The sequence below is a fragment of the Dunckerocampus dactyliophorus genome, chromosome 16, assembly GCF_027744805.1.
Source record: "Dunckerocampus dactyliophorus isolate RoL2022-P2 chromosome 16, RoL_Ddac_1.1, whole genome shotgun sequence".
In the NCBI taxonomy this organism is placed as follows: domain Eukaryota; kingdom Metazoa; phylum Chordata; class Actinopteri; order Syngnathiformes; family Syngnathidae; genus Dunckerocampus; species Dunckerocampus dactyliophorus.
Genome location: NC_072834.1, coordinates 12,463,720 through 12,480,764, shown reverse-complemented (window position 1 = coordinate 12,480,764; position 17,045 = coordinate 12,463,720). Strand labels below are relative to the sequence as shown.

Here is a 17,045-nt window from a genome sequence, read left to right as displayed (position 1 = left end):
CGTGGTGAGCTGTGCCTCTCTTTGTGAGCTCATTTTTTAATAATAAAGACCTTTTTGACTATACCAGCTGACATGCCTTTGCATTCTGGGGTAACACTACAACAAATAATAGCAAAACCTACCAGAATGGTTCAGCCAAATAGTTACCCCGCAAAAACAGTTCCTTCCTTGTTTTTGGAAGTGGCAGCTTTGCCAGGGAAATCAGGCTTTGGCCTACCAGAAACGGCAGTCTGGTGGTTTTTGAGCTCCTGTGTCTCCTGTCACCACGAGGACCAAAGCTAAGGCACCTGGCCATTCTCCACGGCAGCCCAAGGTGCAGTCGCCTCCAGCTCCTGCTCCATGCCAGGCAGAGTCAAAGTCACCTCCTGCTCCTCACCAGGTTAAAGCGGGGTTACCTCCTGCTCCTCGCTAGGTTAAGGTGGGGTTACCTCCTGCTCCTCGCTAGGTCAAGGCCAAAGCAAAGGTCAAGTCGCCACATACAGTATGACCTCTCCGTGCCAGCCTAAAGCCCAGATGCCTCCGATCCCAACTCAAGAGCAACTCGGGTCCCAGTCGCTACTTCTTCCGGCTAAGTGGTCAGAGCTGGGTAAGCCGTTGATCACCCTCCAAGCCTCCCTCCACCCGTCCCTGGCTGCTGCTTCGGCTGGCCAATCCAAGCCTGCCAATTCTGGGTTCCGTCGGACCTTCCTCCACCCTTCGGTGTGTCGCCACCAGTTCCTGTCCCGGCTCCGAGGACCTGGCCGCCACAGCCGCCACCAGGTCCACGGAACTGGTGGCGGAGTTCTCTCAATGTTACAACAAATAATAGCAAAACATAACAGTGTGCGTGTGTTATGCCATACTCATCACAACGCAATGTCAGTGAATGTTATTATTGTTATGTATTGTTTTGAATATTCATTTAATTTCGTTCCTCATTATTTTTGCATTGCTGTCTGCATGTAAGACCATAATTTTTCTCTATAAAATGTATTTTTTGTTCATATTTCATTTTTTTTTTACATTATTTCCTATGGGGACAACCGCTTCAGTTTTTGTACATTTCATCTCGTCTCGTCTACATTTCATTCGTCTGACCTGGAACGAATGAATAACAAAAACCGAGGCACCACTGTAATTACAGGCCATTCAATTGTTCACAAATAAGCTTTTTTGTTTGCCTAAAATCTGTAATACTATTTAATATCACAAACTGCTGTTGACAAACACATAAAAATCCGCAGATGCCATGCAAATGTGCTCACCACCACCCAACCACCCACCCACCACCCGAGCTGGTGCTCTGACCCATTGCTGCGTCACAGCTTGTGTGTGTGTGTGTGTGTGTGTGTGTGTGTGTAACCTTACACAAGGATCACAAAGGTGTTAATGGGCTCTAACCACTCTATGCAATAATGTAGCACAGCCATCACAATGTTACTTACTGTGCTTTCAAATACAGCAGAAAGATGGAGCACAGTCCTTTTCAAGAAGCTGCTTGGGTTTGGATTTTAATCTCATAAAAATGTTTTTAAAAGTAAAAAAAAACCAAACATTTTTTTTACAAGTGTAAAAATAAGGACTACAGTGTTCATCACAGCATATCACAGGAGTTCGTAGATACCGTGCTATGGGATCATTGCTTTTCTGTCCATGTCGCCTTGTAAAGAGTCAAGTACCATTGGTGTGAAAGCTAGACTCTCAGCATTGATTATTATTATTATTATTATTATTATAATAACTAGCAGGCCAAACTCCAGCATCTCTATCAAGCCAGACAGCTAAATAAGAATTCTATTATCGGTGCATTAATCACGAATCTAATGCCGCGGTCTCCACGGAGGCTCCAGTCGCCCTGACAGCAGAGAAACCCTAAATTTCATGAGCACCACTTGTGTCTTCAGTCGCCACTAATTACAGTCAAACTTCGGTGTGAGAACGCCCCAGTTTTCGCATGATTCGGTTTTCGTCTACAATTTTCGCCAAACGTTTCGCTACAATATTGTGCGTAACAAACTATTTTCTTTGCCCTGTACTGTATCGTTACGCAAAATCGAGTGCCCAGACAAAGCATCCTTCTGTAAGAGTTGCTGACTCACTATGCATGCATTTTTTATTTTATTGCTATCATTAAAACACCAATGAAGGAGTTTACCCACCTGACGACCCTAAAGAAGTTTTAAACCCACCCCCTTCCTTCCTGCCCTTACTCGGGGCTGTGCCGTGGGAGGAAGGGGGGAGGTTGAGCCATGACCCGGTGGGCGGGGCAGTTTTTTTATCTAAGGTCGGGACCTTACTGCCTAGCTCATCTCACTCCACTTTCCAGGCAGTACTTTACTGATGATTGGGCATGGGACACAGGCTCAGGCCCACCCTGTAGTTGGCCGCCTTTGATGACAGTGTCTAGTGCTGAAAGGCACTGATTCAAAGGTACACTACTGATGATGTGTCCCAAAATTTACATCCTTCCCATGGCTGAGATAAAGTTCCCACGCCACTCTCTACATCCACGCCTCATGTGATTACCATCTATTGGCACAAAGTAAGAAATACTATAGAATCCGATCTGTAAGGAAAAGGATGTACAGTATGGAAAGTCTGCATCAACAATAAGTTCCATCCATTCCTCATTTATTATTATTTTTCATTGTTTTCTGCATATAAAACTATACTTACTGTATTCTGGATTAATTGGATTTACATTTGCTATAGGAACATTTACCTCTGTTTTCGTATGTTTTGGTGTTCGACAGACCTTTTGGAACAAATTCATAATGAAAACCGAGGTACCGCTGTACAGTAATCGCTCATTTATCACGGTTAATTGGCCAAGTGACCCAACCATGATAAACGATTTTCCGCAAAGCAGGATACCTTATTTATAAATGGTGTATGTTCGTAGTTAGAGCATAGAAAACCTCTTTACAACCTTCTAAATAATATTTAGAAGGTTATTAGAGCCCTCTAGACATGAAATAACACCCCTCCAGTCATCTTTACACTCGTATTACCCAATATAGTAAACATAATAATAGAAAATAAGACATAAGACTCACACATGTTCATATTGGGAGATTTCCTTGTTTCATTCAACTAATGTAACATTACTGACACCTAGTGCCCAGTGTACAATACTACATTCACCATTTGAATGCGTCTTCTTAATTCCTTGTATTTGTATTTGAGTTTATTTAGTCATTTTTATGCTTGAAAATGCTTAGTTTAGGCCAAAAATATGTAAAATTTGCACTCTTAATTCATATATTTTGAAAAGCCGTAACAGAGTGAGGCCGCAAAATTCTTTACGCAATTTTGGAAGGGACAACTGTACATTAAATTTTAGTTGAGGACATTTACTGTAATTTTAGTTGACTAAAATGTGAAATTTAGTCAACTAAAACTAAATCAGTTTAGATGACTAAAACTAAAACAAAAAGTGTTGTGAAAACACTGAGTGAGGTGACATAACCTGTATTCCTAACGTAATTAAGATGCCGTACAAGAACATGGACACGAGAAACAAAAAATGTCCACATAAAGTGTTATAGTAATCCAACCACCTGTTGCTCGGATGTCACATTGTGGACCAAAGTGGCAGACTAACGATGCTGGAGCAGCAGGGGGTACATTCAAAAATAGTCTGGAGCCTTTATCCAACAAAGAACATCATGTATTACTGTCAAGTAATAAGACATTACTTTCTGAGTTGACTCCTTCATGTCTGATGTGAGACGTACTTTTTGATTAGATAGCAGTGATGTCCCGGTCCACGCTTCTGATACGTTTTTTTTTTTTTTTGTTTTACAGTCTTGCCCATCTGATACGTTCCGATCCGGTACCGATCTTTTTTTTTTTTTTTTTTTTTTAAATAATAAGCTTTTGTTCCAAACATGAATTTGTGGAATCGAACATGGTGACGTAAATAGCTGTTCAAAGCATTAAAAATAATGCAACCAAAGTATTGAATTGAATTTAATAGAATTTAATTTACGTTTTTATTACACAGCATGACCAAGAATATGCTTTTGTAACAAATCTCTGTGAGTCAGGTCCCTAATCCAATAAAAGATCCAATAAAGGTCCATCCAATAAAAGATCAAATTGAAAAAAATGGGCATGCAAAATACTTTTTAGGGTAAGACTGATCATTTGACATGGTTATAGATCAATTTGTGGTGTGATTTAGAAATATGACTTTTTTTTTTTAACAAACTCTCTTCAGCGCAATAGTAATTTATTGACGATCCCTAGTATAAAGAGCCAGTTGTTAGACCAGCACTTCCCATGCGAGCGGTGGTGGAGCCAGAATTTTTAATTGGGGTGGCCAGGGTGAGACCATTGCTTACATAGGGGTGACAATAAGTTGACACCTGAAATGTCTAGATGGCCAGTGTGGTGGCTGGAGAGTGACCAAGGGTGGCTCGGCTACTGCGTGCAAGCTCCCCGCACAATGACACACCAGTCCGTGTACAGTGAGGGGAAACTACTGCTGTAGCTACGGAGTCAAATATCCGAGGTCTAACGTGAACTAACTTCACCACGCAACACACGTCTCCATGGTGGTGTTGCGTTTTCTTCTTCTTGCAGGTGGTGGGAGTGGAGTGGCAACCAACCTTGAGGCGCACTACCACACCTACCATATCGGAGTGTGGCCCAGAGTTACGACAGTTATCCGGCAACCGGATCGTCCCGATCTCGTGGCGGTAGCTGATATTATCCGATCATTCAAAAGGATAAAAATACAAAATAATATTTCAACACACTTCACAATGTCACAGTAACAAAAACAGGAATTCACATTTCTCTCAATGAACCGCATCCCCCCCAGCGCAGGAAGCACTCATGCAGCCCCAGACTTTGACACTACCACCACCATGTTTGACTGCACACAAGACACAATCGCCACACGTGTTTTGCCAGCTATTTAGACATTTACGTCTGTGTGTCAAATCATTTTCCCTGGATAGTAAAACCTATACTGCTATACAAGCTGTACACGGACTACTCTAAAGTATATTAAAGTTTACGTTCTATACTATTGTCCCTTAAGAAGATATAGTAAAAATGGTTGCTGAAATTGCTTTTGTGACATACTGTAGGACTATGTGGTGCAAAAAAGCCTGTAAAATGGGAACGAAACCAGGCCTTAGCCCTTTATAAAGCCAATAACTATAGTTGCTGTGAGTGGGCGTAAAAACAAAAATGATAAGAAATGCAATGCAAATACGAGGACACTCAAATAAAAAACTGACACAATAGCATTTTGTTACTTCCGCACAAATTCTTCAGTAAAAAAATACGTCACATGTTTTATTTTAAGAAAATGCAACTGACTTCAACTGTTTTCATTTTGTACAAAGGGAAACAAAAAATGTTTTTACACAGTAATCCCTCGTTTATCGTTGTTAATTGGTTCCAGACACAACCTGATAAGTGATTTTCACAGTTAGAGCATAAAAAACCTGTAACACCCCTATAGTCACCTTTACACTTGTATTATATAGTAGACACAATAAGAGTAAATAAACTATTTAAGACTTGTGCTCATGTGTGCTGCTATAAATGTGTTTCCTAGGGTAGCTGAGTGATGGGTGGACAGGAAGTGACGTCGGGGGTTCAGAGTTGAGTTTTAGCTTGGCGTGGGTTACAGTAGCCTGTATTTTTATTAGATATTTCTTATAAGGGATTATTGTGCCTGTTTATTGTTATTATTGTGCCCTAATTCAAACCTGTTCTGGCAGTCAAGTGTGTGTGTGTGTCTCACTGAATTACAGTAACATTATTGACAGATAGTAACCAGTGTACAATATTACATATCATTCACAGCGTCTTTGTATGGGTCTCCTGAATGCCTGAATTTATATTTTACTTCATTTAGCCATTTTTATGCTTGAAAATGCTTAATTTTGGGGAAAAAATGCTTAGAATTTGCTTCAATATGCATATTTTTTGACTAATAATAGGCTGTATTTAACCATGAAACAGCATGATTTATTAATTGATATATATTTGAAAAACCGTGATAGACTGAAGCCGTGAAACGTGAACTGCAAAGTAGAAAGGAAGGACTGTACATGTTAAAAGACAAAGCTTTGTGTTATTCATTGTTAATATCAACATTTAAGCTTTCACTGGTGACATTATGCCTTTTGCTCTGTTTTTCCCCATTTTCTCAGTTTTTTTTGTTTAATTTTATTTCTTCAATGTGCTGCGGGCCAATAAAAAAAGAGTCACGGGCGAAAAAGGCTCCTGGGAGGCACTTTGGAACCCCCTGTTTTTATAGCGCTTCGTCAGGGTTGTGCGTGTGACGTGATGTCAACTCTGTGAGCGACCACAACTCTTGTTGACAATTTAGCTTGTTAGCTTCTTTCGTAGCGAGCCATTAAAGAGAAAAGGGGAGTGTTATTGCAGCTGGAACTAATTGATGCGTTATTAATAGTTGTTTTTAATTGCAAATGTTGATCCTAAATCGGAGGAGAAGGCATTCGCGGATGATGAACAAGTCGTACACAGGCAGGGGATAATGTTACACATCCCGACCAATCACAGCCTTAACCCTTCGCAGGGGAGGACCACCGAAATTGAAACCGATGAAATTCAACGAGGGTCAAAATGCGTGCCGTGTACGGAAAAAGCCTCGATGATGTTGGCAGGCCTGTTGATTCTTTCTTGTCAGTATGAATTGTAAAGCCATGTCAATCTTGCATATGTTCTTTCAACATTGAGGCTTTTGTCGCCTCAGCACTTCACAACTCCCCGTGTTTTCTTGAAATGTTCTTGAGGTTGCATAGAGGGGGACTGGTCTTGTGACACACATCAGACATCATGTGATTCAAATGGTCAGACAACAAAGCACATGAGAACATGTTGTTGTATAACATGTACAAGTGTAGCGCATCAGGAAACCATAAATGCTCCTAAATCACACTGGAGTAAGCAGAGGTGGGAGAAAGTCAGTGTTTTGCAAGTTTCAAGTAAGTCCCAAGTCTTTAATCTCCAGTCACGTCTCAAGTAAAGACATGCAAGTCCAAGTCAAGTCTCAAGTCACGACAAGACAGGTCGGGTCACGTTTGAAGTCACAGGCTTGAAATTTCCGAGTCCTTCCAAGTCATAAGCACTGTTTAGCCTTTACCAAATAAAATGCAATTTTAACACTATAACAATCTATTAAATGTGACAAATACAATGAATGCATAAAAATTGTTCATGTTGTAATAAAATAAGACCAGTGTGACAAGATTTAGTCACAGAAAAAGAGTGCTGACACAGCATTCAGGGTTTCGTTGAACAAAGAATTGAAATTGACACAGAAATGTAATCCACATTCTTCTTGTTTGTTCTTAAACCTGATTTGACAGGGATAGTTCGGATTTTTTGACATGAAGTTGTATGACATCTCCATCAGCAGTGTACAGAGACTTACCCCCCACTGCAGTTCGGGTCGGATTTTGGTGATGAAGAACGTAGTTCCGCTTAGATGTTGGGGACATTTAAGTAAAGAGTTTGGACAGGGAAGCCAAAGTGTTCCCAAACAGGAGACCGTAGTGAGATTGGAGGGTCTTCCAGCTCAGGCTTCTCGCTTGCATTCGCCATGATGCCATTTGTCACGTCTGCGAGCTACTCGTGTTGCGCCCCCTCAGTCAGCAGTGTCCGACACTCAGAGGCGTCCGTGCGGAAACTCGCCTAGGACTTTAGTTCCGTATGAAGCGCTTAGATCACTCTAGTAATAAATTCAATGAGAAAAATAGCATAAAATTTAACTGAAACGGTACAAAAGTGGACCGAACCGAAACGGTTCAATACATCCATGTGAACGGTTACACCCCTACTGCGCACCGTCGCCTGTGCACATTCATGTGTATGGGAGGAGGACACTCGCATCTTATTCCGCTGTGGAACACATACGTAAACGCAGAGCATTTTGTGAGGTCTGATTTTTTTGGGAAGGCATTTTTGTGATACACATGTATTCATCTTTTGAACGCATATTATTTTGAGAAGCGAAACTCTTTACTTAAATGTCCCCAGTAACCAAGTGGAACTACGTTCTTCATCACCGAAATCCCACCAGCACTGCACTTGGGAGACCCAGTGGGGGCTAAAGTCGATGTTATTGGACTACACTGCTGATGTGGACGTCATACAAGTTCATGTCAAAAAATCTCTTTAATGTCCAATCAGGTTTAAGAACAAACAACAAACCCGATAATGGTCATATCTCCATACAGTGATAGGGTGAAACAAAAAAATAAATACATTTCATAGTTTGTATTTTGCTGCATTCAGCTGGGATAGGCTCCAGCTTACTCGTGACCCTAATGAAGACAAGCGATAGGAAAGGGGTGGAATTTTTGCAGCATATTTTAACCAGACTATAAGCAGCGATGGTACAAAAAGAATGAGGATGTGTAAACGGGATTTTAGTTTCGCTGTCTGAAAAACAGTAAAGCTATTTTAAACTCATTCAGAAAACACAACATCTCATATCTCTCAAGTAGATCAATGCTATAAAGTAGAATCATACCAAAAATAAATATTTTTTATAGCATTTACACGACTCCATGTCTAGTCGCAGGCCGCAAAACATGACCCGGCGGGCCACAAATGGCCCGCGGGCCGCGAGTTTGAGACCCCTGCAGGCAGATTCTGAGGGAAAATGTGTTGTCTTGCTAGAAACGACTTATTAACAATCACGTTAGTTGAATACTTTGAAAGGCGGACACTACTCAACACATTCACTGAAAATCTCAAGTATTTTCAAGTCATCAGACTAGGGCTGTCTTGGACTCGGGATTTTCATAGTTAAATCTGATTCGTTAGATTTTGTCCACAGTCAACTAATAGTCGAATGCACCTCGCTCGCCTTTGGTGGATAATGAGGGTAACACGTGTGAGAGGTTACCTTGTCAGAGCGCTGCTGGTGGCGTGTTAAGGTCGGCGATAAAGTTTCAAAAGCACGTCAGGCTTTGTGTGTCTCTGTGGGGACCTTCCATTACTTATAAAGCGTTACCTGCACAATATCAAAATGAGGCACCGATAACCACTATGTTTGGCAACCGTTTAACATCGGAACCGGTGCCACAACAGTCTTCAAGCCCTCATCCATACTCCTTTTCGGACATGTTGAAATGAACAAGTGTAAACATGTGATGTCTCAGAAAGTGATCATCACAGCACCAAATCTCTTTAAAATGCTTGTAAAACACAGTTTTAAAATTGAGAGCGCAACATTACTGCCACACAGGTTTATTTCTATGAAAACCGACCCATTGTTTCAAAAGGGAGACACCTTATCTTCATCTTCCATTCATCAATTTTTCCTACATGAACCAAGCACAGATCCTCAATTCCAAAGGATTCCCAAACCTGATGAATTAATCCCGATAGTATGTTCCAAGTCTAACCCAGGATCCCCTGCCAACTGGATGTACAACCCTGATTAGATGTCCAAATCATCTCAGCTGACTTCTTTCCAAATAAAGGAGCAGTGGTGTTACTCTGAGCCCTTTCCAGTAACCAGTAACAGGAATAAATACTATGGCCCACATAGCCAACATCAAACCCTTAACAAATGTTCATCTATTAATTAGCAAGCTATGCAAGCCTGGTTAAAGGAGGACATTATGAACAGACTGCCAATGCCATTGGTTGGGGTTGTGTGGCTATTTTATTGGTGATGCCAGCTGACAAAAAAATCTGGTTTGGTTCCAATAAATATATTAAGAGTGAAATCTTAATGTTGGCTAAAATAAATCTGGTAAAATCCAAAGTTTGGTTAAAAAATATCTGGTTTGGTTTGCAAACAACTGATCTAAAATCTTAAATTTGGTTGAAGAATAATTCTGAACAATTTAAATTAATCTGGTTTGGTTAAAATAAAAATAGGAAAAGTTCCATTTTAATGCTGACAAAAACCAAATCTGGTAAAATCTCAAGTTTGGTGCGAAAATATCGGGTTTGGTTTACAAACAATTGATAAAACATCATAGAGAAATGTGGTTGAAAAATGATTCAGTCAAATTTAAATGAATCTGGTTTAGTTCAAGTAAAAATAAAAAAAGTTAAATCTAAATGTTCGTGAAAATAAATCTGGTAAAATCAAAAGTTTGGTTTAAAAATATCTGGTTAGGTTTGCAAACAACTGATAAAATCTTTAAAATGAAATCCAGTAAAACCTTAAATTTGGTTGAAGAATAATTCACAACAATTTAAATTAATCTGGTTTGGTTAAAATAAAAATAGAAAAAGTTACATTTTAATACTGACAAAAAGAAATCTGGTAAAATCTCAAGTTTGGTGTGAAAATATCAGGTTTGGTTTACAAAGAATTCATAAAAATGATTCAGTCAAATTGAAATGAATCTGGTTTAGTTCAAATAAAAATATTTAAAAAATTAAATCTAAATGTTCGCGAAAAGAAATCTGGTCAAATCTAAAGTTCGGTTTTAAAAAATAATGTGTTACGTAACAAATCATCTTAAATTTGGTTATTAAAAAAAAAAAGGGAAAATCTTGCATTTGGTAAAAAACAGAATATGTAATTCAAATAGGTCAATGCAGTAAATATGCATTGACTGACCCATTACATCCCATTGACAAAATCACTACTTCACTGCGGAGGGGAAAAAATAAAAACAGTCAGGCTATCCACCGCCTTTGAGCCCCTCACACAGAGCCAAGCTTAGCCCTTTGTATGCGTACAGCTCCCACTGTGTGTTCACACTGGTTGTTCCACTTCCTCTCCCGTCCTAAAGACACGACAGCCAGGTGGATGGGCAACACCGACTAAGTAGGTGGCGCTCAGCAAAGCCAAATTGCAATGACGTTTTGGCCCGTAACTATGGCAACCTTACGTAGTGTCTGAAGGCCGGCCAACAGGATGACAGCTGACGGACGAGTTCACTAGGCTGCGCCATCAATACGCACTAATTATTAAACACAACACAGTAAAAATATACCTATAAAAACATTCATTATTTGGACTTCTTAAGAAGAGCTCTGCTATGACTGATGACTCATTTGTGTGTGCGAGAGTATGGCCACGTGAAAGCAGTGTATAAAGGTCAGCTTAATACCTGTTGCACAGGTACAATAAGTAAGACCTCACCCTTTTTATTCAGTAAATACATTTACAAGCATTGTAAATCTAGTAATGATTATACAAGACATGATTATACAACATGATAACATCCACTGAACTGTATTCTAAAGTATTCTCTGTATGAGTCCATTCGTTTTTAACAGTTTCTTCAGTAAAAATCGCCTAATTTGCACATTTCCTGATCAGTGCATGCCTGCCTACCGTCACACTGCACACTGAGTTGGCTCGTAGTGCCTGCCAATTGCCGTCAGCATGCTGCCAATGATATAATGTTGCACAAACATGTGTTATACACCATAGCGTTCTACAACTTGTGTAATGTCTTTCAGGTAAGCGTAGCATCCATTATTCTTGCTAATTGGACAATAAAATACGTAGAAATGTCATACAAGAGGCACTTGCAGTACCGCTGCATCCTGAAGGGCTGAGGCGTGCGTGAGCACGGAAGGTGCTTGTCACTGCCGCTCTTCATAGAGGAAAAGTTCGAGTTTTTGTTGGACAGCAGCAGCACTAGCTAGCAGAAAGTCAAATGCGTTCAAGATGTTTTTATGCTCTGCTGAATGAATGAGTGAATGTCATTGCCAAGATGGAGGATTGTATACCCAACGAAGTATCAGAACTTTTCCGGGAGAAGAATAGGGTACATGTACTTTACATACACATCAAAGGTACACAAATGTTTTCCAGTTAATAAAACATTACGTATTTGAAAACAATTTGGAGACTTTTATTTTAAACAAAAGATAATTATTATCTTCTTTTCTTGTGATTCTCTTAATGAGCAAGAGTCAGCACCTCACCAGCCATGAGCTTCACAGCACGTCACTGTATACAGCAATAGCTTTCTCAAATAGCAACTACGCGGCTCAAATTTCACGGCTTCAGTCTGTCACGGTTTTTCAAAAACATATCAATTAATAAATCATGCTGCTTCGTGGTTGAACACAGCCTATTATTAGTGAAAAATATGCGCATATTTTTTGCCTAAATTGCAGTGGAACCTTGGTTAGCATCCTTAATTCGGTCTAGAAGGTCCGACTGTCATTGAAACGGACGCTAGCCGAATCAATTGTTATGTCAGGCAGTTTCTCACCTCAAAAACCCAAAATAGAGCCAAAGAAAGTTGAAAGTGCCAGCATTTTGATAAAAAAAGTGAGAAACACTATTGAATTCAAGAAATAACTCTTGGTAATTCACTGCCGCATCGTGTCTTTGGGAACAGTAAATGAAATCAGTCAGGGTAAAAGTAACCTTAAATGTTCATTTATCCCTTTCATTCGTCATTTATATGCATTTAAAATTGTTTATGCATGTACAACTATAACTGTAAAACTATAAAAACATGTTTTATGGGAACATTTTTGAGAGTCAACCGCTGATGACATCATAGAAGAATGACGTAACGTCGCTGACTTCTGAGTTCTGGTTGCCATTTCGTTGCCTAGCTAATAGCATGCTAACACAGAAGGAGGTTTTCTGAGACAATTAAGTATACATATGGGCTCCCGTAGTGTATTAATAATATTGTTGTCATATTTTATGCTAACTGGAAAATGCTTGCAACCCGAGGCAAAATTGTGCTGCAAATTTATGACGTTACCCAAAACACATGCTAACGGGGGCAGACGCTAACCGAGGTTGTCAGCATTTTCACGCATAACAATGACTAAATGGACTAAAATACAAATATAAGGCCTATTCGAATTGTGAATGTAGTGTTCTACACTACACTGGTCACTAGTTGTCAGTAATGTTACTTTAATGTTGACAAGCACAACATGTCTGACAAGCAACCGTCTTGCACTTTCTTTAATGTGTCACCCTGATACTGTTCCCCCTGCAGCCTGTGTTAGCTAGGGACCTTTACATCACAAACCTATTGTAACAGACGCTAGCTCCCTGCTTTACTGCGACTTCTTTTTGAACTCAGTAGTGCTTATCACCTTCTCTATCAAAGTTCTGGCACTTTTTGGGCCCCATGATGGGTTATTTGCCACCATACCTAATTTAATTTAAAAAATTATGCATTCTATGAACAAATAAACCAGACACACACACACACACACTCACAATAAAGATGATTAAAGGATTCCCTGGTATGAAAATGATACAGATATATTTGGCAATTATTTTTGTTGAAACTGAATCCTACAAATACCGTGGCGTACAATTGAAACCAATAATTATAACCAATAATAATAGTATAATATTAATAAAATAATAATAACTTCTTACCATTAATGTGACTTTCTGATGCTGCATGGTTTTGCACGGAACTCCTCATCTTTCTTTCTTATAGCCATCTTCTTTGTCAAAAAGGTTTGCTCTGCAGAATTAAATAGCTGACTATTTGATTAAAGGAAGGAAGTTTGCATCCTTGATGTCTCAATGGCCCGGGCTACCGCATTATCCAATAATAATTGAGTTTTTGGTGTCTGACCCGCACAATATAGGAAGGACAGCTGGCATTGGCTGCAGCCACCCGCATTGCGGTAGAAAATGGATGGATGGATTGAAATGCATGAGTATATATTTTAATTTGTATAATATATGAATTTTATCGTGTTAAGAAATGTCTGAGAGCCAGATTCACTCATCAAAAGAGCTACATCTGGCTCTCGAGCCATAGGTTCCCTACCCCTGCCCTAAAGAGTTCCTTTCAAAGGCGGAAAGTTTGAACAACTCAGTAGAAGTGCATGACTGTCAACACAAACTCCTGTCAAAGTCCATCCGTCACACTCTCTCTGCTTCAAATATGCTGATGACACAGCCAGCAATCAGTGTTCCGCCGCCTATCAACATTCCATATCTCTTAGCATGTGAAACATTCTCGCAACTAAATACTTTTTTAAAAAATGACTAGACCTTTTTAAATATAACATCAACACCTGTCATCTTGTGTTACATCTCCTGTATAAAAATATGCACACCCTTTGCCAACATATTTGACTTCATCTGGCAAACACCCAGCACGTTTCCCCTTTTCTTTCTGGTACTTACGGTACACATTCCCAGTCAGCCCGTGTGCTCTCGTCTATGCGGCGATACAGCCTCGTCTTAAATTACGTGAAATACAGTCTGTGGCGTTTAGATTTTCAGTCTCATTTTCTGTCTTGCTGTGTGATCACATTAATTACGCATGTCTGTCAATGGTGTGCTTCAATGTAATTATTATTATGTATGCACCCTACCATTAGGGGGAGGTCTCTCCGTCTATTTTGATGTACTGCAGTGTATAAAGTGGTATGTTTGAACACTGCTGCCCCAACTAAAAAGGGAACGTTAACCCATACCAACATAGACAGTAAACTAATATCAGTTCACATGTTGCGTAATGAACCGACACACGATGCTTCTTTTACTGTGACGCCACTGGATGAATTTCATGAGCCCTTTTTTGAGCAAAATAACACAAACACTGCAACAGAATAGTCATTTAAAAAAAAAAAGTCAACTAAAACAACATGTTCTCCTACTATCAACAAGTGAGACAGCTTAGTCTTAGTCAGCTTAGTCAGATTTGCATGTGGCACAAACATCCATATAGGAACAAAATACTGTAAAGTGCACAATATGAAATGCTGGACTAATACTGTACAATCAGTGACATTATTAACTAGGCTCATTAAGCATGTCACGCATGAAAGCAGCATGAATGAAACATTAGATTAGAAGGGGCCAATATGAGTAATTATGTAATACCGATTAAATCCTAAAAAAATAGCTCAGATAACACAATTTTCAAAAAAAGCCCCAATGAGGCGAGATTACCCGTATTGTAGGTTGGTTAGCATGAGCAAATCAAGTGCTCCCTTTTCTGTGACGTACTGCAAACGGCCTGGCGTAACGTCCCCTGAGCTCACGTGTAAACAAACATGGCGTCCATTGTGTGGGACTTCTTCACTGTTTAGGTAGACATTTCTTCAATGCTCTGCAAACATTCTGCGATGAGGGACAAAAAAACATCGAGCTTCAACAATCAAACCTTATCAGCCACTTGAAACACCAGCATCGCTATGGCGCCCGGGACCCTGGGCTTGTTCCTATCGCTGTGGCAAATCTACAGGTACAGTTTGTGGAATCCAACTTTGTCTGAGTCGTTCTCACCACCAGGTGTGCACAAACCACAGTTAAATAAAACTTTTTTTTTAAAAAGGTATAAATAAGTTATTGGTTACTGATATCGGTATCGGTTTTTGAGAAGCAGGAAGTTATCGATATCGGTACTGGCTTGAAAAATAAATATTGTGCATCCCTAAGTAGAAATATTAAAGGAAGACTCCTTACTCTCCTCTTGCATAACCAGCACTTTCATTACAAATTGCCTATTTACAATCAAAGGCCAAACTTATATAATATTACTTACAAATAATAAATATTACTTACATAATTCCACATTGCAGACATACTGAGCTAGCAAGCTTGTTGCTGTATGGAGTACGTCATTACTCGCACGCAGAAAAATCGATACCGATATGAACCGATATCTCATTTTTGTACTACTACAGTTGCCCCTCCTTTATCGAGGTTAATTGGATCCAGACCGGACTGTGATAAGTGAATTTCCGCAAAGTAGGGTTCAGTATCAATAAATTGAATATTTTCATAGTTAGAGCATAGGAAACCTGTTTATGACCTTCTATGTATAGTTTTACCATTATTAGAGCTGAAAAGGAGTGAGGAAGAAGGCAAAGCGTACCACTTCCACATGGAATGGGAGGAGAACCTTTTTTCCACTATGTCATGTCGGACTTTGCATCCATGACTGACTCTATATTGCAAGTTTAGGTAATGTAATGTAATGTGATGTCTCATCAATGTAACATTGCTGACGTCAAGTGACCAGAATACTACATATGACTTGTATTTCAATATTTTTTGACTAATAATGGGCCATAGTCAACCACAAAACAGCAATCATTGATTAATTAATTAATTCTTGAAAAACGATGGCTTGAGGGAGCGATGTTGGACCCGCAAAGTGGCGAGGGATGATTGATGTTATGGGACATCCCTAATCACAACACTGAGCATATACACCATTTTTTTTCATTTTTTGAGGCTGTTTTCCAAAAATAATGATAATAAACAGACAGGGTCTGTTTTCTGGTTCTTCAAGGGTTTTTAAACACATTGAATTCCAGGGAGACAAAATAGGAGATGGGGTTGTTGCCAACAAGCAACAAGTGTGAGACATCCTAGATTTCTTAAGATCTCCCACATTTTCCTGCATTATTCACCATCCGCCTACGTGCGGATTAGTTGTGCTCTTTTATGTAGGTCATGCTATTGCTATTAGATAATACGATGACATTTCCTGCTCTGAGGAAGACCTCCCTACATAATAAAAGCTTTGTACTGTGTCCTTTACATCCTGTTCCTTCAATGTGGCGTGCGGGGCTTTACGTAAATAAGAAAGGACGGGGGAAAAAAGCGAAAGGGCTTGTTTGGATCGCCACGCAGATTCTACCTACATAAGAGTTGCTTGTATTGATGATGTCATCGTGACCCTCTGTTGGAGCACTGACTGTCATTAATTAGACTGTGCCACTGCTGTTCGCTCTGTGTTCCCATGGTAACCATGTGTGGTGTCTACTTCCCCCAACCGAGGCAGCCATGTCCATCAAGCCGCTGGGTTTCATTTTCTTCAGGTTCAGATTGTGCCTCGACATTTGTTAGATGTGATTTAATACCGGGAATAAATATTACACCGTTGTCGAGTATGACTACTGTATTGATGCCAATACAAAAGGATGATACTGCATATTGTATGATAGTTGCATGATGGTGTGTACTACTGTTTGCGTTAGTAAAGTCACACAAAGAAATAAAAAGACACACTATTGATGACATTATACGTCATGTACCATAATTCAACTCCCTACCTAAAAATGACATCACAGCAGATGCTGAAGCAGCAACTAATCACCATAAAACAATGCATAAGTGCCTTCTTCAATGCCTC

At 39.7% G+C, this 17,045-nt stretch overlaps 1 protein-coding gene across 6 annotated transcripts in view; it reads right to left on the bottom strand.

Moving 5' to 3' along the window:
- Positions 1 to 17,045, bottom strand: part of npas2 (neuronal PAS domain protein 2) — a 77,774-nt gene that overhangs the window by 43,838 nt on the left and 16,891 nt on the right. Inside the window, exon 2 of one of the 6 annotated variants that reach the window (XM_054755769.1) lies at positions 14,852 to 15,022. The exons of the other annotated variants lie outside the window; for them this stretch is intronic. The gene's annotated coding sequence lies outside the window, so the exon portion shown is untranslated. The remainder of the gene's footprint in view (positions 1 to 14,851; positions 15,023 to 17,045) is intronic. 6 annotated transcript variants of the gene reach the window in all.